We start from the raw sequence: 25,793 nt of genomic DNA, 5'->3' as shown, positions 1-25,793 counted from the left end.
CTAAATCCTGCTACACTGTTGCCGTCAGTTAATTCGAATCCTGCCACACACGACTGTGTGGAAGTAGTTAACACTATGACTAAGCCAAGACAAGATCTGACGGATATTCCATTACCAGATCCCGACCTGACACTTTATGTGGATGGTTCATGTATGAGAACAAGTACAGGAGAACTAGTAGCCGCGTATGCAGTGACTACTGACACTGAAGTTATAGAGACACATCGTATTGACACCCTGTCTGCTCAAGCAGCAGAGCTTGTTGCTCTGACCCAAGCCTGCATATATGCTAAGAACCTGAAAGTCAATGTTTACACAGATTCACGTTACGCATTTGGAGTCGTCCACGACTTTGGAGTGCTCTGGCAGGCGAGAGGTTTCATGACTTCTCATGGAACCAAGATTCAGCATGGTCTCCTTATTCAAGCTCTGTTAGATGCCATACACTTACCGACATCTATTGCTATCATGAAATGCAAAGCACATACGAAAGTTACAGACATTGTTTCTCAAGGTAATGATCTAGCAGATCGCACAGCCAAGCTTACAGCACAGACTCCAGACATGTCAGTTAATCCGACACAGACACATACTTCAGATCTGACTACCTGTATGACAGTTAAGGACCCCACTCAAGATGTCATAGATATCCAGTTACATGCTACTCCCGATGAAATCAAGAAATGGTCCGAACAAGGAGGGGTCCAGACAGATCAGGGATGGGTAACGAAGGGAAAAGCCACATGGTTTCTCCCCGACTCTATGGTTCAAGTCATTATCAATACCGCACATAGTCCAGCACATTTAGGAGAAAAAGCTATGATAGATAGTATCCAGAACATTTGGTTCAACAAGCATTTACGAGCTGCAGCCAAGCAGAAGGTCCGTACCTGTATGATATGTTGCCAGTTTAATCCAGGTAAAAGTGTCCCGGTGGAACAAGGTGGATTCCAGCCCCCTGACCACCCTTTTGAAGTCCTCCAGATGGATTATATTCAGATGGAGCGATGTCGAGGTTTCAAGTATGTCCTTGTAGTTGTATGCGCTTTGTCCAGGTGGACAGAAGCATATCCAGTCCCAGATTACACAGCCACGACCACTGCCAAGCAGTTGGTTCGTGAATTCTTCCCCCGCTATGGACTCCCTAGGGTCGTATATTCTGACAACGGCCAGCCATTCTCATCTGAGCTCATGAAACATATCTCCCTTTTGTTAGGGTACCAGTGGAAGTTCCATTGTGTACGCCATCCTGAAGCAGCCGGTCTAGTAGAGAGACATAACCAGACCCTGAAAATCCGTATTGCTAAAATATGTAAAGAGAAAGGTGTAGACTGGCTAGTAGCTCTGCCAGTCGCTTTGTTTTATATGCGCATGGTCGCACATTCCAGATCAGGTCTGTCCCCGTACGAGGTCGTATTCGGCCGCCCCCCTAACATGTGGGGTACACCTAGACCCCGAAGTATTACCGATGTTTCAAGTAATATGCTGACAGATTACCTAGCTTCCTTGATGTCTGCCCTACACTCTTGTCGTTCACAGGTTGCCGCCGCATTTCCAGACAATACCGAGGTGGCACCTCATGAAATCGTTCCTGGAAGTTTGGTTCTTGTAAGGAACTTTGATCGTTCAAGTCCGCTGGAGCCCCGCTGGAAGGAGCCCAAGCAGGTCCTCCTGGCCACCCGTACTGCCGTCAAGCTGGAAGGCAGGAAGGGCTGGGTCCACCTGTCTCATGTGAAAAAGTTTTACGGACTAAAGACTGTTTCCAAGAACATTTCCGAGGATTTTAAGGATTGCCAAAGTACTATTCTTAAGGACTGTCCCGCAAAAGACAATGATACAGATTCCATTCCTCCCTGTTAGAGAAAACTCCGCAGCAGGAGTACAAGCTAAAATTAAGGTCTAGTAAAATAAGTCAGCCAGTTTGATTGTCTAAGTCCTCCCCTAGGTGAAACGGTTAGACCGGTTTCTGACATGTATATAATAGACCCCCACAGAGAGAGAGTTAGTGAGAACTCTAAAAGTTGCACTATTATTTTATGTTTTCTGCTATATCTCAGCCTTATGATTACCTGCACAAGTTATGCATTTTATTTGTGTTTTCCAGTTTCTAATGTAAATAAGTCTCCTAATACTACAGTAGAGCATACGTTTAGTGATCTACCTCCTCATGAACTCTCATATCGTCTTGCTATGCGTAATAATTCCTTTATCCGCATGTTACATTATTCACACCAGACCAGCAATGCCACTAATTGTTGGGTGTGTGGTCGACTTCCCCCTTTCCAGACATCGAAGGGAGTTCTGCCACTGTTTCCTTATCCATTTTCACATAACGGTTCGTGTGGAGCATGGTCCACGTTAACGTCATCCTCAACAGATATGTCCTTTCTGAACAGTACATGTTTTCCAGACAAGCAAGGTCTTCCCCACAGAACAGGGTTAGATCTAGAAAATGAAGTTTATAATTTGGGTAATTATTCTTCGAATTTTATGGTATTGAATGTTCAGTCTGATACTACTCCAGACTTACCTGCTATGTCAGTACTACCAGTAAAAGGTGAATTATGTGTCCGAAAGAATGGTTCCGTACATGTAGGCCATAGTGATTGTACTACTATTGTCAAGTATAGTGACAGCAGGAAATCTATTTTCAAAGCTTCACGTCATTCTTATTTTGTTTGTGGTCAGACCGCATATGTTCGTCTGCCCCTCGATTGGGAGGGAACCTGTTACATTGCATTCCTACTGCCACCAGTTTTTCTAGCCCCACCTGACTATCATAGGAACTCCCACCTAGTACATACTAGACACAAGAGAGACCTCCCGATTGTAGATTATACTGAAACTGCTCTAGAACAATACATAGATATCAATAAAGGTGTCTTCCCCTATTTAGGTACTGTCGTGAATAGTAAACTGATACGTAGATTAACGAGAACCCTTGAAGCAGTAGTGATTGAGACTACTTCTGCTCTAGGTAACTTAACCGAAGAGCAATCCTTTATGAGAATTGTCGTGCTCCAGAATCGTCTCGTCCTTGACGTCATACTGGCCGATAGGGGCGGGGCATGTAGAGTCATCGGATCTAGTTGCTGTATTTTCATTCCTAATAACGCACTGTCTGTTTATTCAGCTATAACCAGACTTCATAAAATTGCCCATCAGTTACACCAGGATCCAGGCACCTGGACATGGTCCGGTTGGTTTTGGAGTGTAATTTCCGCCTGGGGATGGAAAGTATTGTCCTTTCTAGGTATTGCAGTAGCGATCATATTCAGTTGCTGCCTCTGTTTACAATGTGGCCCTGCGATTTGCGGCATTTGTGCTACCTCTTGTATTCCTAGCCCCAAGTCCGGTTCTAAATCCAGTTCCAAGACAATTCGAGACGAGCAAATGATACTGTATGAAATGATAGATGGTATCATGAATATTGATGTTTCCTGATAGAAACGTAGTGACAAGGAGGGAATGTGGAAAAGTAAATTTTGCCATGTTCTGTGTCCCTACGTGTTCCCCATCTTATGTTATGTGTGCATGATTAATATGCATATGTATCCCCCATGTTCGATTAAAGACGCAATTACAGTTGTGTCCATCTCTAGTATGCCAGTTTCCAGTTCTCGTGAAAGCTACGAGTATCAGGCCTATGTAAAGCTACGTTGCCACGTTTCACAGTGTGCACGTTATTTCATTGAAAAGTCCCTGTTTCTAGGCCTCAAAAGGGCCCGGACACCAGATTCACCTCCTGTCTCCTGAACCCTCGCTGAGGAGCGATACAGCCCCCACCTGTATCCTCGACCCTTCACTTACTTCCTGCCTCGCAGTGCCCGGCTCGGCCTGGCTCTGCCTACGAGTCTGCCAAGAGTATGTTATGATTCTAGTTATCAGTCCAGCCCTCCTTCTCTGCATTCCTAAGCTACTGAATCGCATCAATAATTTCCATCATTGTCTAGCCTTTACGTCTCCATGTAGGAGAAATACTGTACTAATGGTCATTTAATATTCCTCAACACGCACTACATGTAGAATAATGCATGCTCCAGTCTTAGAGTCTGTTAGCCTCTCCCCTCCTGACTCTTAGTTTATATCAACATGTCCTCTAAACATTAGATACTAGATAGGGTTTAGGTACATGTCGCCCTGACTCTCCAGACTTCAGTCTTTACTCCTAGCGCAGAGTTCATAGCCCCCAGCTTCTCCTAGTAACACGTCATTGTCAGTTTGCGCGCACCATTAGGTTAAAGGTCCCGGCTCCTTAGGTAGCCCCTCCATGTTTCCGCCCCATTTATGACATATTCTGTTACGTTTACATCACATGTCCATGTATACGCCTCTTGTTACACCCACTTTCACCCTTATCTTTCGCGACTGATATTGACCACACCCACTGCTCCGCCTACTGTATTCACTGTAATGCAATTGTTTTAGTATATATATGTTGTACATTGTTATTAAAGTTGGCGCGCTCATTCCCTGTCCCCCCTGCAGGGCCCTGCCATCCTGTTCCCGTGCAGGCTGTCCTGTTCCGGTCCTTTATGCTGTATTAAACCTGCAAACTCCTACTACCTCGAATCTTGACTCTTATTTATTGAGCTATCTGATATTACTATGTCCAGTCAAACCTAGATCCGGTATTATTTATTTATATACCACAGCTCGATCAAAACAATCGCGCTCTGCAGAAACAATCGCACGCAGCACTCCCTGTTCAGTGCGCATACTGGTGGAGAGCGCACACAATGGCAGCCTGCTTCTCTGATTACTGACAGACAGGCAAGAAGAGCGTATCTCTTACCTGTCCGTCGGTACTTCCAGCGTCCCTCTGGCTGTAAGGGGAGGTAACGCGCGGAACTGGCAACAGCAATTTCACTTCCTCAACTGGGCGTGTCGCATTACATCACGTGCCCCAAGAGGATTGTGGGACATGTAGTCCTGAGGATAGAACAACCGCTCCCAGACATATTAACATGTGTGAACACTTACGTTTATATTAATGGTACAATGCCAGAATCGTAGGCATATATACAGTGGTGTCATCCAGTATGATTGGACTCTGAATGAACTTTTAGTTAAAGTAGAGCCAGCACTGCAACGCCGGCAAGATGATCTGCACACTTGCGATGTAGTGGGATATTAAATCTAGTGCGCACTTGTTGGTTAAAAAGGGGGCTCCAGTTCAATTCGACTATGAGGAGTTCCTTTAGATGTCATGACGCCGGCAGGCAGGTAAATGTACCCATCTGCGGTGTAAGGTGTCATAATAAATAGCGTGTGGGACTACACACTAAAATGGAGTGGAGGATTATAATTAATCTAGGGGTAAACTTATCATGATGTTAGTATGTGTGGGGAAGGGCAAACGTAGCCTAATGACTGGTCAGAACTAATGCCAAGCCCCCTGTTCATGTTTGGTTGACTTGAGGTGACACACATGTGCTAAAGGAATACATATCAAAGTGACATCCACGGGATGTCATCGTTCAACCCGTCCTTGTCTGAGTTGAGGGTGTACACCCATTTTTGTTCTTTCTTAAACAGAAACTTATTAATGTCTGTCACGTGATTGGGTATCAGTGGTTGTTCTAGAATAGTCCATAGGAAATCATCAGGGCCATGTCCCACCTCCAAAAAATGGTTAGTCATTTTGGTGGACTGTTTCCGACACCTGATGGTGCTCCTGTGTTCGGAAATGCGTGTCTTGACTTTCCTAGTCGTCATACCCACGTATTTGTATTCACAAGGGCAGACTATCAGGTAAATGACATTAAGACTGTTACAATTGGTGAAGCGCCTTTGTTCCCACTGTCGCCCACCTCCAATGTCAATGGTTCTAGATTTGGCAGTCTGCGGACATGCAGCGCAATTCCCACAGGGATGGTGACCTGTCACGGCTGGCATGTCCCAAAGTGTACCTACTGCTCTCGGGGTCACTGCTCTAGGTCTAGTGTGAACCAATTGGTCCTTCAGGTTTCTACCCCTTTTGAAGGCAAACAAAGGGGGGGGCAAATTATCATTACCCGTGTTCAGGATACCCCAATGTTTCTTAATGATCCTCTGGATCTGATTGGAACGAGTGCCAAACGTGTTGACACAGGTGATCCGATGTTCTTGTGCTTTAGGGACTGGAGGCTCCAGAAGGCTTTCACGGTTGTTGTTAAACGCCCTCTTTTTCGACCTTCGTATTAGTTGCTTAGGATACTTTTTCTCAAGCAAGTTGTTCTCCAACATTTTGGCATGGTGAAAAAAACCCTCCCTAGTGGAGCAATTCCTCTGGATTCTCAGGAATTGCCCGTAGGGCAGGTTGTCCCTCAGAGCTTTCGGATGGCAACTATCGTAGCTCAACAGGGAGTTCCTTGCCATGGGTTTCCGAAAGAGTTCAGATTGAAGACCAGTTGGGGTTACATTGATCTTAAGGTCCAGAAAAGCCAAATGTGTTTTGCTGTGTTCGACGGTAAAGCGGAGGAATGCATTCCTGCTGTTCAGCCAAACGTGGAAAGTTTTTAGCTCATCCACAGTCCCACGCCAAACCACGAGGACGTCATCAATGTAACGTTTCCATAAGCGTAGCGAGGCTAGAAAAGGATTCGTATCGGTGAGGATGGTTTCTTCTTCAAACCGATGGACGTAGAGATTCGCCAGACTTGGGGCAAAAACGCTGCCCATGCTGGTCCCAGAGACCTGTAGATACATGGAATCCTCGAATTGAAAGTAATTCTCGGTCATCGCTAGATTGGCCAAAGTCATGATGAAAGAAACCGGAGTGATTGAGTCTAAATCACGCGCTCTTAGTAAGGTCTCGATCACATCAAGAGTCTCTCTTTGGGGGATTGACGTGTAGAGAGATTCTACATCGAAGGATACCAGTAGATCCATATTGGCATCAAACTCGACGTCTGGTAAAATCTTCAAAACATCCTTAGTGTCTTGTAGGTATGTAGGCATATTGTGGACCATAGGTCTCAAAAAATGGTCTACGAATGTGGAGAGGGGTTCGAGAAGAGACCCAATGCCCGATAATATTGGGCGTCCGGGTGGTGGCCGCTGAGGTTTGTGCACTTTGGGAAGCACGTAGAAGTAAGGAACAATGGGGTGTGCCAATTGCAGATATGATGCCTCCTTCGATGTTATCCATCCCTCGGAGAGTGCCTCTTCAACGTGTTGTTTGATGGCCAGTGACAGTCTCTCTGTTGGGTCCTCAGTGAGTTTCCGATATGATTTCACGTCGTTGAGTTGTCGAATGCATTCCTCACGGTATGTAGTTGTATCAAGGACAACTATAGCACCGCCCTTATCGGCAGGTTTGATCACCACCGAAGAGTCCTCTGCTAGATTTTTCAGAGCTAATTGTTCTCTCTTGGGGAAATTGATGAAGGGTTTGCTGTTCTGTTGCAATAAATTCTTTATGTCGCTACCCACCGCCTCCTCAAAGGCCATGACCTTCGCTGGCAGTCCGGTAGTTGGTGGATTGAAGGTAGAGGGTCTTTTCAGACCTGTATTCTGGTCCATCAGTGCTTGATCACTTCCACCTTCATTGTCCTTTGCGAAAAGGAAGTGCAAGCGGATTTTCCTGAAGAATTTCCCATCTCAATTTGGGTCTGGAACGGGTCACCCATATTCGTGGCCACAAACCCCAAACCTCTGTTGAGCATTTTCAATTCCGTCTCTGAAAGTGTTCTTGAACTGAGGTTAATCACGAGGTCGTCCCTGATGTTGACGCTGTAGTTTGATCCTGAGGTATCTGTTTCCCACTCCGTAGGCCCATCATCTGGGGCGCCAGGTTCCACTGTACTTGGTTCTGCTGTTGACCTCTCCTCCTCCCCCTCTGTCTCCCCCTGCCCTGTCCTAAAAAAGCCGGGGAGTTGAAGTCAGGGAAGAATTGCTGAGGACCGAAAGGCATCATCTGTTGTGGGAAAGGGGCTCCCTGAGACCACGGGTTGGGTTGCCACCATGGTGGGAACTGAGGTTGGATATAGTTCTGACCAGGGCCTCTCCAGTTTCTTCGGTTGCCTCTCCCTCTGCCCTTGTTGTTAGTATTACTACCTAGGCTAGATGAGTCTGAATCACTAGACCCATCGCCAGAGCTGGAAGTACCGTAAGTTGACCCTCCCTTGTGACCCTTGGTATTGTAAGTTGGAGGGACAAAGGTGTCACTTGTGTAGGGATAAATCTTCTCAGTTGCAAATTTTTCAATGTCTTTTTTGCATTTTTCTAATTTCTTGAATAGAATCGAATCTCTGAATTCTTTGTTGGCCTTATTATTTTCATCCAGATTTTTCGTGAACATTTTACTCGAGAGTGTGGTTCTAATCTGACCCTCAAGTAATTGAATCTCGACCAAGATTTTATCAGCCGCCTTTTTAGCTGTTTTTATTATAAGCACCAACCAATCGCGGGTGCACTTCCACGCGATTAGGTACCAATTATTCAGGAATTCTTTATCGTCCAAGAAAAGTCTAGGAACATTAGTTACAATTAGTCCACTAGGAGCGCAATTGCCACGTAGGTACTCAGCCATTACCAAACCATGGACGCAAATCCGTGATTGGCTCTTTTTAATAGTAAGAATTTTAGCCCAACCTTCATCGGTGCTCACTGGAGGAACAGGTATGTTGTCCAGAATACTAGGATTTTCGTCCAGGATGGACTGAATCTCTGCTTCATCGAAGAAAAGGCCAAGGTTAGTTGCCATGTTGATTTAATGACCATACAAATAAAACACACAGAACAAAGAAGTGAAGGTACGTATAGTCCCTGTCTATCAAGCTTCCACAAGGGGGATGAAAAAGCAATAGACCCGCGGCCCTAGCCGCACAAAAGCATTAATTAAATAAGAGTAGTTTTGGGTCTCAGGGATTATTTTTAAAGACCACTCAACACTATACTCCCCGGAGGTAACTGAACAAAATACAAATAATAGTGGAGGGTCAAAAACTATGAATTTCACAAGAAACGACTATGCGAGGGAACTAGTGGCAATAGTCCACTAGACAGGGTACATCATTCGTGTTTTTTGAAAAATACCCATCAGTAGCTCTTCCTTGGCGCCCTTTTCATCATATGGGTTCCTTCTAACCATGAAGGATGGTATTTTAGTTTGGTCAAAACTGACAGCATAAGGACCAGTGATGGTATGGCTGGGTCGCAGGGGGCTACTGAAAAGCAGTGCGAGGGGATATGTGATAAAGTGCAAAAAGTGCAGGGTAGTGGTATATAAAATTAGATAGCTCTGGGGAAAATTATTTATTGCAGACCTCAGAGTTTCTAAGAGTTAAAAAGAGCGAAATTGGTAGTTTCAGCTAATAGCTACCAACAGGTTGGTCGACATGTTTCAGCAGGATTTCGGACCACCACTGCATTCCTCAGGACCTGTGTCGCTACTGCTAGTGTTGTGTAAGAAATATAAAAAGGGAAAGGTATCACCTGGGTATTAGTGAAGAATCATTCTCCCAGCTGAGAAGTCCGGTGGAGAGCAAACATAGTCGAAAGGCGATGACCTACACAAACCAGAGAGGCTCTAAACTGCAGGATTCCTCGCAGTGAACGCTCACGCCCCATCACTCGCACAATAAGGGAGCGTCTATAAACTGCACAAAGGTCCCAAGCGAGTGACACACCCCCTCTCTATCACCACACAGCAGGGAGAGTCTCAAACTGCACAGAGGACCCCGGAGTGTGTCACAGCACCCCTCATCCCCAATACAGCAGGGAGAAAACCCTGCGGACTATATGCGTGTTTACCTGGTGCCCGATGTCTACCACTAATACAAACACATGACGTTTATCCCACGCTGGGTTAAAGCTGCATGAGCAGAATAAAGGAGCAGTGGACAGAGCGGCCGCCCCAGAACCACCCAGAGGAAGTGCCCCTCCCTTGACAGCGGCTCTAGGGGTCGGAGCGTCAGTAACTGGGCGAGCTGTGGAGGTGTGACATACATACAGATGCCAGGATGACCCCAGGCCCCAGTCCCACAGCTCCAGTTGGACTGCCCATTCTCCACCACTAATGAGGCGGCTCCCAAGGCATGTTCTCCTCTGCGCACCACCTACGTCGGATAACCTGATATCCCGGCGCATCCTATTCACGGTGCGCACAGTTGTCCTGGGCAGTCCACACGGTGACAAAAAAACCACAACACCAAACGAAATAGTTTCCGACAACCTTTAAAATTGCCGTTGTCCAGATTGAGCCGGCCTTGGTTGGGGTTGTGTGTGTGGGGGGGGCTCGAAGGAGTGGGGCACCCACCAAGTGGCTGTCACTAAAGTCCCAATCTGGGGAAGGTGCCAATGGGTTTCTTCCTATTGGCCATGTTCAGCCCAGTAACACCAAAGACACGTAAGGGGTGCAGGGAGCTCGCCACTGACAGGGGCACGGTGTACCCACGGCCTCGCCACACACCAGGCCCTTCCCCCCGCATAGCACGACGCACGCATCACCCCAAGGCGTCAGCCGGGCTTTTAATAAACTACCTTTGGCTTGGAAATAGACAGGCCGGAGACACGGCCCACCCGTGAAGGGAACCCGGCCCTCCCCCAGCACGAGGGGTGCCCCAAAATACCCCCTGCGGAGCAAATGTCACACCATCACCTCGCCGGACACAGGACCTACCGGGCACGACCTTCATGGCGGCAGCTGGCCCCTGCCCCCCCGGGCACGGAGGGCTGCGGAGCGTCGGCGAAGGGCGAGAGCCGGCCTCGGTGGTCGGGAGGAAGAGGAACGAAGCACTGAGGTCCCCCGGCTTTCGGAGGGTGGATACACTGGCCGTGCTAAATGTAAGTCTGCTCCCCCGTGCCCAGCGGCGGGGTGGGGGTGGGGGGGTGAGCTTTAGCAGGATAAAAATATCAAGCGGGAGAAGGTGTCATCCTGCCCGAGATAGAACATTACTGGCCACAATGAAGAGAGTTAACACCGCGCTGGGCAGGGTACCAGCGCGAGGAGGAAGGGGCAACCGGGCACAGAGTGTACCAGCCACGGGGGTGCAGAAACAGAGAGTCAGAGGCAAGAAACACCGGCAGAAACGGGGGCAGGGGCACGAAGAACGGCACAAACAGGGGGGCAGAGGCTTACCTCATGTCCAAGCCTACGCTGCTCGAACAGCAAAATGGCCGCATCAAGCTTCCGAATTTTTCGGAATCGGGGGCGTGGTTTTGTGTTTCTGAGTGACAGACAACGTCACTGTCTAAAGAACAGCAAAACTTACGCCCCTGAATCCGAAAGAGACGGGGCTTGTTTGGAGTGACTCCCTTCTCTCCCAATGGCTGGCCTCCGTTTAGGAAGCCAGCCAATGGAAGCGAACGGAGCAGAGAGGCGGGTTTAAACTGCCCTACTCCAAAACATAAGATCTCCGGACCGGAAGATGCGCTTTGCGCAGCTTATAGGTCCCTCGACCTAAAAAGGGAGATGGGGAAGCAACACGAGGGAGTAGGGAGAGGGAGCAGCAATAACAGGCAGCGTGGGGAGGAGGTATGAGGAAAACAAAACGAGGGAGGTGTGGAGGAGGATACACATGGGAGTGGAAGGGGGAAAGACGAAATAGTACCTCATCACAGCATGAGCAGCAGATAGGTACTCATTAACTTGAATCAATCTGTGTTTGGTCCATGCTCCACAGAAAGGAGCAGAAGTGACACATGGCCTGTGGTGGCCAATGAGGTAGCTGCAAAGAAGAGTGACAGCAAAGCCAACAAATGGTAAGAAATGGACCGACTAAAAACCCTTTATTGTAAACAATAGTGTCTCGAAAGCGATCAGTAAAACCCTTCTCTAAATAGGGCGGCCTAGTGTGACCCAGCAGCCCTGTGATTCACAGGACACTTAGACAAGAGTTTCTAATGCGGGAGCCAGCTCATGCTCTGGTATAATAAACCTAGGAATTAGGCTACCTTTAAATGAGGCAAAATAACTGTGTCTTCAGCTGGACGGGAGCTCTGCCGTTTTGTAGCTCCCCCTCCACCAGACTCTAAATGGCCCTATCAGTTGGAATTTAAATAATAATTGATGTTATTGGCCAAATCACTAGTGTTTCTTTTAAGCATCATTGCATTCAGACTGATAAAAATAGAACAATTGTGGCAGAGAATAAATACAAATATTTAATTATTAATGATAGACCCTGATGGATGAAATATTAGGAATATCAGACATTACAACACTGCTCTTAACCCTATATGCCTTTACTCCTCGGGTATTATAATGCGTTTTTTGTTGTGACCAGTCAACCCCACTCTTTTTTCTCTTTGGGGGGGGGGGAGGGTTACCCCACAAAACCTCTTTACTATATAAACCCTCTTTACCTCCCTTTACCTCTTTCCACTCTTAAATCCTAAACTTTCCCCCATCTCCATTTACTTATACCCACTTATAAACCCTAAAATCACCCTTACCACCATTTACCTCTACCTACCCTTAAACCCTAAAATCACCTTTAACTTCCTTTACTCCTTTTCTTCTAATCAACTTAAACTCTAAAATCACCCTTACCTCCTTTTACTTCTACCCACCGCTGAACCTTGAAGATCACCCTTACCTCCCTTTACCCCACCCACCCCTAAACCCTAAAATCACTCTTACCCTTTACCTCCAACAACCCCTAAACCCTAAAATAACCCATTCATCCCTTTACCTCTAACCACCCCTAAACCCTAAAGTCACCCTTACCTTCCTTTACCTCTACCCACCCTTAAACCCTACAATCACTTTTACCTTTACCAACCCCAAACCCTAAAAGCACCTTTACCTCCTTTACCTCTACCCATCCCTATATTCTATAATCAGCCTTATCTCCCTTTATCCCTAACCACCCCTAAACCCTAAAACCACTCTTACCAGCCTTTCCTTTACCTATCCCTAAACTATAAATTCACCCTCACCTCCCTTTACCTCTAACAACCATTAAACTCTAGAATCACCCTTACCTTCCTTGACCTCTACCCTCCCATAAACCCTAACATCGTTATTTCACTTTACTTCTACCCTTCACTAAACCCTAATATCACCCTTACATCCTTTTACCTCTACAGCCCCTACACCCTAAATTCACCCTTACCTCCCTTCACCTCTACCCACCGCTAAAACCTAAAATCACCCTTACCTCCCTTTAGCTGTGCCCAGCCCTAAACTCTAAAATCACCTTACCTACTTTACCTCCACCCACCCCAAAACCCTAAAATCCCCCTTCCCCCTTTAGATCTACCCATCCCTAAAATGTAAAATCCATCTTACATTCCTTTACCTCTACCCACACCTAAACACTAAAATTACCCTTACCTCTTTTTACCTCTACCCACCAGCAAATCCTAAAATCACACCAATCTTCCTTTGTCTCAACACACAATTTTCCATATTTTTTAAATTGCATTAAAATAATGTTATTCAAAAGGATGTTCTTACCTGCGGAGTACAGTACTGGATGTCAGGTTCAATCAGGCAGTGTTCTCTTTTTAGATTTGTATATTAAAGATACTTTGAACAACTTCAACATTTTGCCCCATCAGCTATTCCATAGGATTTCTTTTTCAGGCCCCAGGCGGATGGATGTCTTCTTTGTCTCCACTGTGAGAGAAATTGGCTTAAAAGCTATAGGGTTTAGAGCAATTTATGAAAAGAAAGTCATGAAATATTCCAGTGTTTAGTGCTTAGCCTCAGTTCTCAAGCACAAATGTAAAACGCATCAGCTCCTATATGGACCTTCTGCAAACTGCACCCAACAGAACCATTGGGTGCAAGCAGCTGACTGGAAAGAACTTGATGAATACTGGTGTGCCTGCTCCTGTGATGGTGATCAGCCCAGCAAACATTATGTTGTGCTCACACATGCATACTTGGTGACAGAGGTCTCACTGCGCACGTCACTTCCTGGTCGTGCACGGCGCTGGCCTTTCTTACCGCACGCATTCATTCAGCCTCACCTACAAGTGAACTAAGCTCAGAGCGCTGGACAAGATCAAGAATGTAAGACCATGTCAAAACCAAACAAGATGGATTCTGACTCCTGTCACACTGTATGTAGTGCTTTATAAAAAACGAATACATACTGTGTCAAACAGATAAAAGACCAACGAAAGAGCAAGCACTGTGTACTACCAATATTTATTAATTTCATTATTTATTAATCTCATTATTTATGTAAAAGATCCGTATGGGTCCTGAGCACTGAGAGCTATAGATCGCTTTACATAATAATAACAACAGGAACACGAAAGGAGTCATAGAGGAAAGAATAGAGTGACGGGGAGAAGACTAACTGGGAAGGAAGTAGAAATGTGGAGAAGAGGAGGCTGGTGAGACATGTGAGGGAGGGAGAGGGTAAAGGAGAGAGAGCCCACAGAGGAGAGAAAATGGAAGAGGAGACGGAGGAGGTGGAATCAGAATGTGGAGAAGAGAAGGACAGGAAAACAAAATAGAGTGGTAAAAGGAATAGGAGAGGAGGATGGAGCATGGGTAGGGAGAGCACACAACCACATATCCACACACAACCACACCCACACAACCACACACACAACCACACACAAACACACACACAACCACATACACAACCACACACACAACCACACACACAACCACACACACACAACCACACACACACAACCACACACGCACAACTACACACACAAAAATAACCAAACACACAACTACAACCACACACAACCACACACACACACCACCACACACACACACAACCACACACACACAACCGCACACACACACCACACTCACACAACCACACACACACAACCACACACCACACCCACAATCACACACACACAACCACACACAACTACACACACAACCAAACACACAACAACGCACACAACCCCAACCATACACACACAAACACACACACACATAACCACACACACAACCACACACACAACCACACCCACAACCACACCCACACCCACACACACAACCACACCCAAACCCACAACCACACACACACAACCACACACACATACAACTACACACACACACACACACACACACAACCACACACACACACACAACCACACACAAAAAACCACACACACATAACTACAACCACACACACAACCACAGCCACACCCAACCACACCCACAACCACACATACACCCACAACCACACACACACACACAACCACACACACAACCACACACACAACCACACACACACAACCACACACACAACCACAACCACACACAAAATCACACACACAACCACACACACAACCACACACGCACAACCACGCACACACACAACCACACACAACCACACACACAAACACCCACACACACAACCACACACACATACACACAACCACACACACACAACCACAAACATACAACCACACACAACCACACACACATAACCACAAACACACACAACCACACCAACCACACCCTCACAACCACAACCTCGCACAACCCCACGCAGGCTCAACCACACACAGACAACTACACACACAACCACACACACAACCACACAGACACACAACCACACCTACACACACAGCCACACACACAACCACACGAACAACCACACACACAACAAAAACACACACACAACCACACAACCACAACTACACAGACACAACCACACACACACAATCACACACACACAACACACACACAAAACCACACACACACACAACCACACACACACAACCACATACGCAACCACACACAGACCACACACACAACCACATCCACACAACCACACACACAACCACACACACACAACCACACATACACACACACAACCACAACCACACACACAACCACACAACCACACACACACAACCACACACACACACACAACCTCACACACACTTAACCACACACAACCACGCACACACACAACCACAAATTTCAACCACACACACAATCACAACCACACACACAACCACACATACAACCACACCCACAACCACACACCTACACACAACCACACACACACACCCACCCCCACACCCACAACCACCCACAAACACACACAACCACAACCACACACACAACCGCAACAAAAAATGTATGAAAAATTGACTCTTTTAAAAACCCTGATTCCACCAGAATCAGAGTCCTCCACAACACCCTGTTTTTTTGGCTGTCAGCTGTGAAAAGGAGCCCAATATTGCCCCCATTTTTATTATTCTGTATCCTCGGTTCAATTCTGGGGTGCTTTTTTAACTTGTGTCTAGTTCATTGTCAATCTTACCGTTACTAATTCAAATTGTGTTAGCTTTGGCTTATTTGCAATGCAAACTTTATCTCTATAAGTTGCTGTAACAAGCTGCAAATCCGCTACAGAAGCCCATTCATTTGCTAAATATTTTCCACATAAGGTTGCAAGACCATAAAGTGGAGTATTCAGGATTTTGAATAGTTTCTTGTTTTAAGATGTTACTCTCTCCTGCGCACCCAACTCCTGTACTAAGGTGACGAGTGAACTGGCATCCGCCTTTCAGAGGTTCTTGTATCCACCCAAGTCTGGCCTGGCACTGGTGCGTCCCAGTCTGGCACAAACCGGGTGATGATCTCCGCACCTCCTTCTAGACCCCAGCTCACTACTGTTTGCAGTCTGTCACTCAGCCCTCACCTCCCTGGCACTCACCCTTCACCCCTCAAGCCTGGCAGTCACTCCTCGCACCTGGCACTCACCCTTCTCCCTCTCTCGCACTCAGCATTGACTCTGCGTGACACTCAACTGTCAACTCCCTGACACTCACCCGTGTCCCTTCTGGCATTTACTACTCCCCCCCTTGGCACTCACCCTTCACCTCCATGGCACGAGCCCTTCATCCCCCTGGCCTGGCAGCTACCTTTCACCCCTTGCACTCACCCTTCCCCTCCCTGGCACTCACCCTTGACCCTCCTGACTCTTACTTCTCCCCTCCATGGCACTCACCCTTCATCTCCCTGGCACTCACCCTTCATCCCCCTGACCTGGCACTCAACCTTCACCTGTGTGGCACTAGCCTTCACCCCCCTGGCCTGGCAGCTTCCCCTCACCCCTGACACCCATACTTCCCCCTTCTCTGCACTCACCCTTCCCCTCCCTGGCACTCACCCTTGATCCTCCTGACTTACGTCTCATCTCCCTGGCACTCACTCCTCACCTCTCTGGCACTCACCCTTCACCCCCATGGTCCGACAGTCACACTTGTCCCTCTAGGCATTCACTCCTCACCTCCCTGCCACTCACCCTTGACCCTCCTGGCACTAGCCCGGTTTCCCCCAAGAACAAAAAATAACAAACTTTGGCATAGCCAATAGGTCTCGCCTTTGGGACCTTATAAGTGTTTAGCCACGCAACAGTTGATGTTGTTGCACCAAGGATATTGTGCCGCATAACTAAATACTTAGAAGGTCCCAAAAGCGAGACCTATTGGCTATGCCAATGCTTGTTTGATAGATGACATCTGCCCGTACTAAAATTATTGACCATCAAGGTCACCTATCATCTTGATATGCTTTCGGGAGAACATACCATGGCCTGCTTTTGTAAAGCGCACGTTGACCTGTGGCTTTCTAAGCGCTGAGAGACATATGCCTACATGTTACCCCACTCTATGATATTCACTTGATCAACCTCAGGAGGATAAAAGGCGGAGCGGGCAGCGCCATGATTCCAATTCCAACCAGTGAACATGGAGCCAAACACAGATTTCCACAGTGAACTCATGTGCCCGTTCTGCTGTTTGGTTTCTGACAGTGCCTAGAGCTTATTTGCCAAATTCTCAGTAAGGCCCTTGGTGGGCTTCTCGGCCTGTTGCAACAGCCTGCTTCGGTTGAAAAGCTGAGCACACTCATTTCTCAGTATCTGTGTGCATGAAGTCTCTGGACGATAGCTGGAGGACTTCAGCCTTACCTTTATCTCACTGCCAACAGCACAAACCGTTATCTCAGCTGAAGATAAGGCTGCGTGTGGATCGTTTAGTGGCGCTCCTCGGTGCCCTAAAACGACGGTCCTAGGAATTGCATGTGTTTGCTCCGAGTTTGTTGACAGTAGTTCTAAATGTGGTCATTAAAGTGAGTTAGAGTAGCTAGGAGTTTCAGCTGCTGCAGTGCGTTGCCCTTGGGCACCCCTCGTCCTGGTCATGCTACCCCTTGTCGGGGGAGTCCAGAAGGCAGAGTCAGGAACAGAAATGAAATAGTGTTCTGAAAGCTCTGTTTAGTGGACAGGACACGGGGTGTTGTACGTGACGTGGACCACATGACGTTATGAGCGTGAGTGTTCATGCCCTGGCAGTTGGAGTTTCAGCCTGAGCTGATTACGTCATAGCTCCTGCTCTGGTTCCCAGACGTGTAATAGGTTCCTGAATAAAGTGGCTGCACCTGTACCTCCATGCCTCGTAACTTGCGTGCAGCCTCTAAATGCAGCAATGCGCCTCCACACAGGGTAAGCGCAGGCTGATACAATCACCTTCTTCCCCTGAGGGTGGGGTTGACTCTAGCTAGTTGGCTGCGCGCTTGCCAAAGGGTATCTTAATGCTGGTTTGGTCTTTGCAGTTACCACAATACCAGCCCTGGAACTGAGACAGGCAGGAATGTCTCAAAAAACATTCTGTACCTCTCTTCCCAGGAAACTTCACTCACGGCTGAGGCACCAAAGCTAAGGTGCGTTTGAACGAAAAGACCAATGTAATGGCAACCGTGGGGTGGAGGGCATGAACTCCAATTTTAAATGTTGAATTCTAGAAAAAAGAATTGCGCGCCATTCAGTTGCTGAGTGAGTCGTGTCCTGAATGAGAGGGCGGGATGCATCTTTAATTGAATGCAAGGTTTTATTTACGTCCATATAGATTCTGATTTGGTCTCCCAGTTTTGTGGGCCCCTAGGAACAGAGAGACTAGTAGATGTGTGGTCAATGTTATTGTGGCCGCATTTTCCATCTTTCCCCCTCTGCCTTGGTCGCCCTAGAAAAATAGTTATTCAAAGTGATCTCCCAAGAGAATGCATTTGTTTGAGGGACCATTGCGTGTGCACGGTTGATAAACGCCTAGTTCAATTATGTCCTTTTGCCACTTTTACCTGCTACAGGATAGAATAAAATGGCGACACCTCACGGCGTCAACTTTGTGCAGCTTAATTTGGAGTTTCCTAACTTAGGGAAGAGCAAGTCTAACATTTTGTTAAAGACAATTAGGCGTATGTAATATGCAAGGCCCTTAATTACTACCCCAGCAGCAGTGATGCAGAGATGATGAGAGAAAAACACATTTGATGTCACTGGAGGTATATAAGGAGAAGCTATATGCAGAGGAAGGGACAAGGAGCGCATAAAGGTCCAGCATACCTGCTCCAATGAGTAAATAAGTAACAACAAGGGGTATGCCGTCCCTAAAGAAATTATGAAAAAGAACAAGAAAAGGTAGTTGCTTGAGCGCTGAGGACCCATATGGTGGGCATCCGAATGCTCACGAGCAAGAGCACTGGCACACCAAGATGGGTGTCATGCTTCATCAAAGTCCTGGGAAGCTTGATTCCGGTCCAGGGAAGACATGGCTTGGCAGTTCGGGATGGACTGTCCCCATGAGGCACAGGGTCAGACTGATTTGCATATGCCATGTCTGAACTGGGGTGGCAGAGTGGGCTAAAGAACGGTGATGGATCAAACCCAGATCAGTTGACTGGGAGTGAGTGTTTGTATTGTCAAAGCTCCGTCCATCACCACCTTTGGTTTTTCATGCTTCATCAAAGAGCATGCTCCTCATCGGGCGGGCACTGCAATGCCCGACAGCCACCCACAAGGCAGCACTTTGCAAGAGATCTTTTGTTTTTTGCTGTATGTGAAGCAAGGGTGTACGTGTAGGCGCTTTCTGGTGTAGATTGGTGTAGAAGTAAGTTGAAATAGTCTAAGGAGTACCCTAATAATATTTGCATTTAGTGGGTCCCCTTGCCGAGGTGAAAATCAAAAGTAATGGCTGTAAGCAGAAGTGATTATCTGTATCCGCTCATAAAATAGTACATAGGTTGGTCGACATGTTTCTTGCCATAGTAGTTGAAATCTATCAATGGCAATTCATCAGGACCTGAATTCCTTATCTACCCAGTGATTGGGAGCATTATCTTGATATACGTGTGTATTTATCCAATCACTACCATCAAATTGTAGCAAAAATATTATACCTTCAGCAGTGGTAAAACAACAACCCAATTAGGGAAAACTGAGTGCCCCCTTGAGTGGATGCAGAAACCAAACTAACTTTTAGCTGACTGGAAACACAACTTGTGTCCTGACACAAAGATAGGATGAGAACCAACCCCGTCTCTGCCACCTCAGAGGTCAGAGATGAGGTATGTTCTCATCCTATCTTCGTGCCAGGGCACAAGTTGCACCGGCCCGATGAGGAGCATGCCCTATGATGAAGCATGGCACCCATCTGGGTGTGTGAGGGCTCTTGCTCCTGAGCATTCAGATGCCCCAGAGCTTGGTCCTCAGCTCTCAAGCACCACCTGTTCTTGTTCTTTTTCTTCATTTCTTTAGGAACTGCATGCCCCTTGTTGCTGTATAATGAGGAGCCCCAAGGTAAATGTCCTCTTTTATTGCCTAACAGCAACAGGAACAAAAAGGAACGTCTGTTTAAAGGAGGGCATTTGGATGATGGAGGAAATAACTGGATACCCCTCAGCAACCGGGCAAACAGGAGAACAAGACTTAGAGATGGCCATCAGGAAACAAAGACAAATGGGAGTTGAGGGTAGCCTGGAATCAGATGTTTAAAACTCAGCAAGGCAATGGAGGAAGCAGAGAGGAGAAGGCCCTGGGCTTCTGAACAACGGGTCCTGGTTATGAAAATCCTGGAAGAAAAATGAATATTAGGTTATGGCAATGTCTCAAGGAATACATAACACAAAAATGGGGAGGGAGGGTCCAAGGTAAATCGTTTAAAGACCAGCAAGGAAAAATTTCCCCTATAAAGTACAATCTCACCACAAACAAATCCTTGGGTCTATACTAGCGCACACAAATGCCTGTGAGGTGACGACTGGTGTCTCACACAATCTCCACTTGGGAGAGATCCCTATCAGGACGATTACCCTCACCCACAATAGGTGGCATGCTTCATCATATGGGTATCTCCTCTTAGTGGGGACATTGAGAGGAGACCCGGAATTTTGATTGAATCTTTGCTTCGAGAGAATAAACACCCCATATGCAACCACAGCTGCAGAATTTTCAGGAACAACTTGAGAGCCCACGAGGAATCGTACGCTGCCCGTCCTTCCCTTTCAAAGTGCTCTACCTTACCCTGTCCTGACGAAGACCCCGACGTGAGGAACTAATCACCCTCCATTATCTTGGGGTCGAAACGTAGACAATCTACTACATGTCCACAAGCTCATAGAATGGAACTACTTATAAATATATATCTATGAGTTATGTGTTGATGGGAACAACTGACCTATAATTGGCTGGAAAGGTTTTCTTGTATATAAATGCGTTCATGTCACCATACCTTTACCCTGTCCCTCACTCACCAACCCACTACCATTTACCCTACCCTTCTTTCTCTTCACACTAAGAGTACTGTAAATATTGAAATCACTACCAATGTTTGGAGCAACTATATTGCAAACCATTAATGCTTTGATTTAATATTGCATTTAATGCCTGCATAATCCATGGAAATTAAATTTCTGTTTTTTGAATCAGATTCAAGTTTTAAGTGGTGAATTGTTTTTTCATTATATGTTTTTGCATTATATGTGATTTAGGAGAAGCACTACCACGACCATCTCTATAACATGCTGTATCACTGACCCAGGTCGGGTAGTTTTCTATGGGTTTACCCCGTTAAAACTCAACAGTATCGATGGCGGCAGCAGCTAAGGTCTTTTTTACTCCGTGGGATGGGCAGTGCAAGAGGCTTGCATGTAAGACTTCTTAAAAATGAATAGGGCCTGAAGAAGAAGAACCAAGAGAGGTAATGCAAGAGATGTATTCTTGAAAAAAGTGACAACACAGAGGCAGGGAGAGACCAGAAAATAAGGATAGAGGATGGATGGAGATGCTCTCATTGTGCGATCTGAAGTGGAAAACATTACAGCATCAGAGGAAAATCGCAGGCCAGAGAGAGAGAGCTCTAAATTCTGAAGCCTTTCTAAATTAAATAATACTCAACAGGGGTGAGAGATCTTTGATGTTTCTGAAAACAAGCATCTGCTTCTCCTGAACATATGGTCCTAGTGTTATTCCTGCGGCAACAAATGATGGGCATAATGTTGAATAAATCAAACATTCACCCCCAGTCAAGAGATCTGGGTTAAATCCAGCATGCTTTTGCTCACTACGCCACCCAGTAATTAAGCATGCACCAGTGCTCTTTCTGAATGGGGGCCGGGTGGGATGCAAGCTAGCTGGCTGTCCTACTGAGCTTATCAGGTGAGTGGTGTTCCCAGGCTGGAGTTGCAGGCAGTGGATGTCTGGGCTATAGGTCAGGGTAGGGTCAACTGGAGTATAAGCCTATGTGAAGGGGAAGTTAACCTTTTTGCTGCTTCAGCTTCACACGTGATAGGGACCAAATGTAGTTGTTGATGTCTCTGGCAAAGAAGCAGAGACGATTAGCAGAATAGTGGCCAGGAGCCTGGGAGGGGTTATGGCGGCCCTGGTGGTTCTGTGGGGTGAGTTTATGGGGAATTTGTTGCTACTAGGCTCTTGCAGCAAACATGGGTGCACTCTGGGTCCATTACAGCGCTGCTAGGAAGAGGGAGCGGTGACGGCTTCTATGAGCTACTCGCTCCACTATAGCTGGGGGTAGGGCTGGGTGTACACATCATTGTAAATAAGGCCCAAGCCGAATTAGTGAGGGAGGTGGTAAAGGGGCCTCTGGAGATTAAAGCTGCTGTAGGGCTAAGGAGGCTGAAGGGCATGGATGAGGCATGAAGTGGCCAGTGGTGGCTGCCTGTCCTTCAGCTCTCCTATAACTTCAGTTTCAGGAAAATTCTCATGATAACACAGTCTGCATATGCTTCAATGCTCACAATGAGCCTGAAACATGCCCATTGACACGTTATCTGAAGCTTCACTGGCACCCTATATTAGGCAATGCTTCAATGACACAAATGCCAAATTCACCACAGTATCTTTCATGTGGCAGCAAAGTGCAAAATTAGCCATGCATTGAAGCAGTTGTTGTGCATGGAAGTCTGGAGGACCATATGTGATAGAGAAGGAGAAAGAGAATGAGGACTCTAGCAAATCCCAGGAGGGTCATTCCCACTAAGAGATGTGCTTCCCATGTGTGCTAAAGGGGAAGGGGCATACCCTTAACCCAGTACTATATGTACCCATTGTGGCTGTAACTATTTGGCTCCTTGCAAACTAGAGTCATCCTAGCCCAGACTTCGAACTGGTCTGAAATAAGGTAGAAGAAACAGAAACAAAAAAACTCCCTTTTCAGAATGATCGATAGTGAGTGGACTAAATATATAAGCAAATTCTATAAACCCACCTGCAATTCGGATCATGTGCTATAGGTACCTTGTAGAGGACAGCATAACAATAAACATTCTACCCACGACTTATTCCTTTTTGAACAAAAGCACTTTTCACTTATCAATTGCTGCAATGTGTGACAAAGAACTTCAAGAATTTAAGCTGTATGAAACTATATATTGTTTTTATTTAAAAAAAATGTTTTTATTAACAAGACCCTGTTGGTGTTATGTTCTTGAAGTACAGAAATTAGAGACTATCAAAAACATTGATTTCATTGGTACATAAACATCATATTCCTTCTCTACATGAACACCAATAACAAGTACACATTTTAACCCCTTCGACGCTGATGACGGAGCGGTTCCGTCATCAGCGTCGGTTGGGCTGTGCTGATGACGGAACCGCTCCATCATCAGTACAGCCCTGGGGGAGAGCGCTGGCGCTCCCCCCCTGGGGCATCGATCTTGGTGCTTTTCCCTGGGGTGGCAGAACCTGGTGGTAGGCAGTCGAGTCACCCCATCCTGAATTTCCCTGGGTGTCTAGTTTTCAAAAATGTATAGGTTTGCTAGGTTTACCTAGGTGTCGACAGAGCTAGGGTTCAAAAACGAAAGGAAGGCTCTTTTGCCAAAAAAGGGCACATTTTCACTGCGAAATTGCGGTGCGACCACGTTGCGTTTTGCGCTGTTTCCTGTCACAGGCACTAGGCAGACCCAGGCAAGTGAGGTACCATTTTTTTCGGGAGACCCGGGGAAACGCTAGGTGGGTGGAAATTTGTTGATCCACGCAGATTCCAGAACTTTCCACCACAGAAATGTGAGGAAATGCGTTTTTGTTTGTCAATTTCTTAGCTTTGCAAGGGATTCTGGGTAACAGAACCTGGTGGTAGGCAGTCGAGTCACCCCATCCTGAATTCCCCTGGGTGTCTAGTTTTCAAAAATGTATAGGTTTGCTAGGTTTCCCTAGGTGCCGGCAGAGCTAGGGTTCAAAAACAAAAGGTAGGCTCTTTGCCAAAAAAGGGCACGATTTCACTGCAAAATTGAGGTGCAAACATGTTACGTTTTGCGCTGTTTCCTGTCGCAGGCACTAGGCAGACCCAGGCAAGTGAGGTACCATTTTTTTCAGGAGACCTGGGGGAACGCTGGGTAGGTGGAAATTTGTTGATCCACGCAGATTCCAGAACTTTCCACCACAGAAATGTCAGGAAAATGCGTTTTTTTTGGTCAATTTCTTAGCTTTGCAAGGGATTCTGGGTAACAGAACCTGGTGGTAGGCAGTCGAGTCACCCCATCCTGAATTTCCCTGGGTGTCTACTTTTCAAAAATGTATAGGTTTGCTAGGTTTCCCTAGGTGCCGGCAGAGCTAGGGTTCAAAAACAAAAGGTAGGCTCTTTGCCAAAAAAGAGCACGTTTTCACTGCAAAATTGCGGTGCGACCACGTTGCGTTTTGCGCTGTTTCCTGTCGCAGGCACTAGGCAGACCCAGGCAAGTGAGGTACCATTTTTTTTCAGAAACCCGGGGGAACGCTGGGTGGGTGGAAATTTGTTGATCCGCGCAGATTCCAGAACTTTCCACCACAGAAATGTGAGGAAAATGCGTTTTTTTGTCAATTTCTTAGCTTTGCAAGGGATTCTGGGTAACAGAACCTGGTGGTAGGCAGTCGAGTCACCCCATCCTGAATTCCCCTGGGTGTCTAGTTTTCAAAAATGTATAGGTTTGCTAGGTTTCCCTAGGTGCCGGCAGAGCTAGGGTTCAAAAACAAAAGGTAGGCTCTTTGCCAAAAAAGGGCACGATTTCACTGCAAAATTGAGGTGCAAACATGTTACGTTTTGCGCTGTTTCCTGTCGCAGGCACTAGGCAGACCCAGGCAAGTGAGGTACCATTTTTTCCAGGAGACCTGGGGGAACGCTGGGTGGGTGGAAATTTGTTGATCCACGCAGATTCCAGAACTTTCCACCACAGAAATGTCAGGAAAATGCGTTTTTTTTGGTCAATTTCTTAGCTTTGCAAGGGATTCTGGGTAACAGAACCTGGTGGTAGGCAGTCGAGTCACCCCATCCTGAATTTCCCTGGGTGTCTACTTTTCAAAAATGTATAGGTTTGCTAGGTTTCCCTAGGTGCCGGCAGAGCTAGGGTTCAAAAACAAAAGGTAGGCTCTTTGCCAAAAAAGAGCACGTTTTCACTGCAAAATTGCGGTGCGACCACGTTGCGTTTTGCGCTGTTTCCTGTCGCAGGCACTAGGCAGACCCAGGCAAGTGAGGTACCAGTTTTTTCGGGAGACCTGAGGGAACGCTGGGTGGTTGGAAATTTGTTGATCCGCGCAGATTCCAGAACTTTCCACCACAGAAATGTGAGGAAAATGCGTTTTTTTGTCAATTTCTTA

Source organism: Lissotriton helveticus, chromosome 12 (assembly GCF_964261635.1).
Source record: "Lissotriton helveticus chromosome 12, aLisHel1.1, whole genome shotgun sequence".
NCBI lineage: Eukaryota > Metazoa > Chordata > Amphibia > Caudata > Salamandridae > Lissotriton > Lissotriton helveticus.
The sequence above is the reverse complement of the archived record's forward strand: the minus strand, read 5'-3'. Positions refer to the sequence as shown.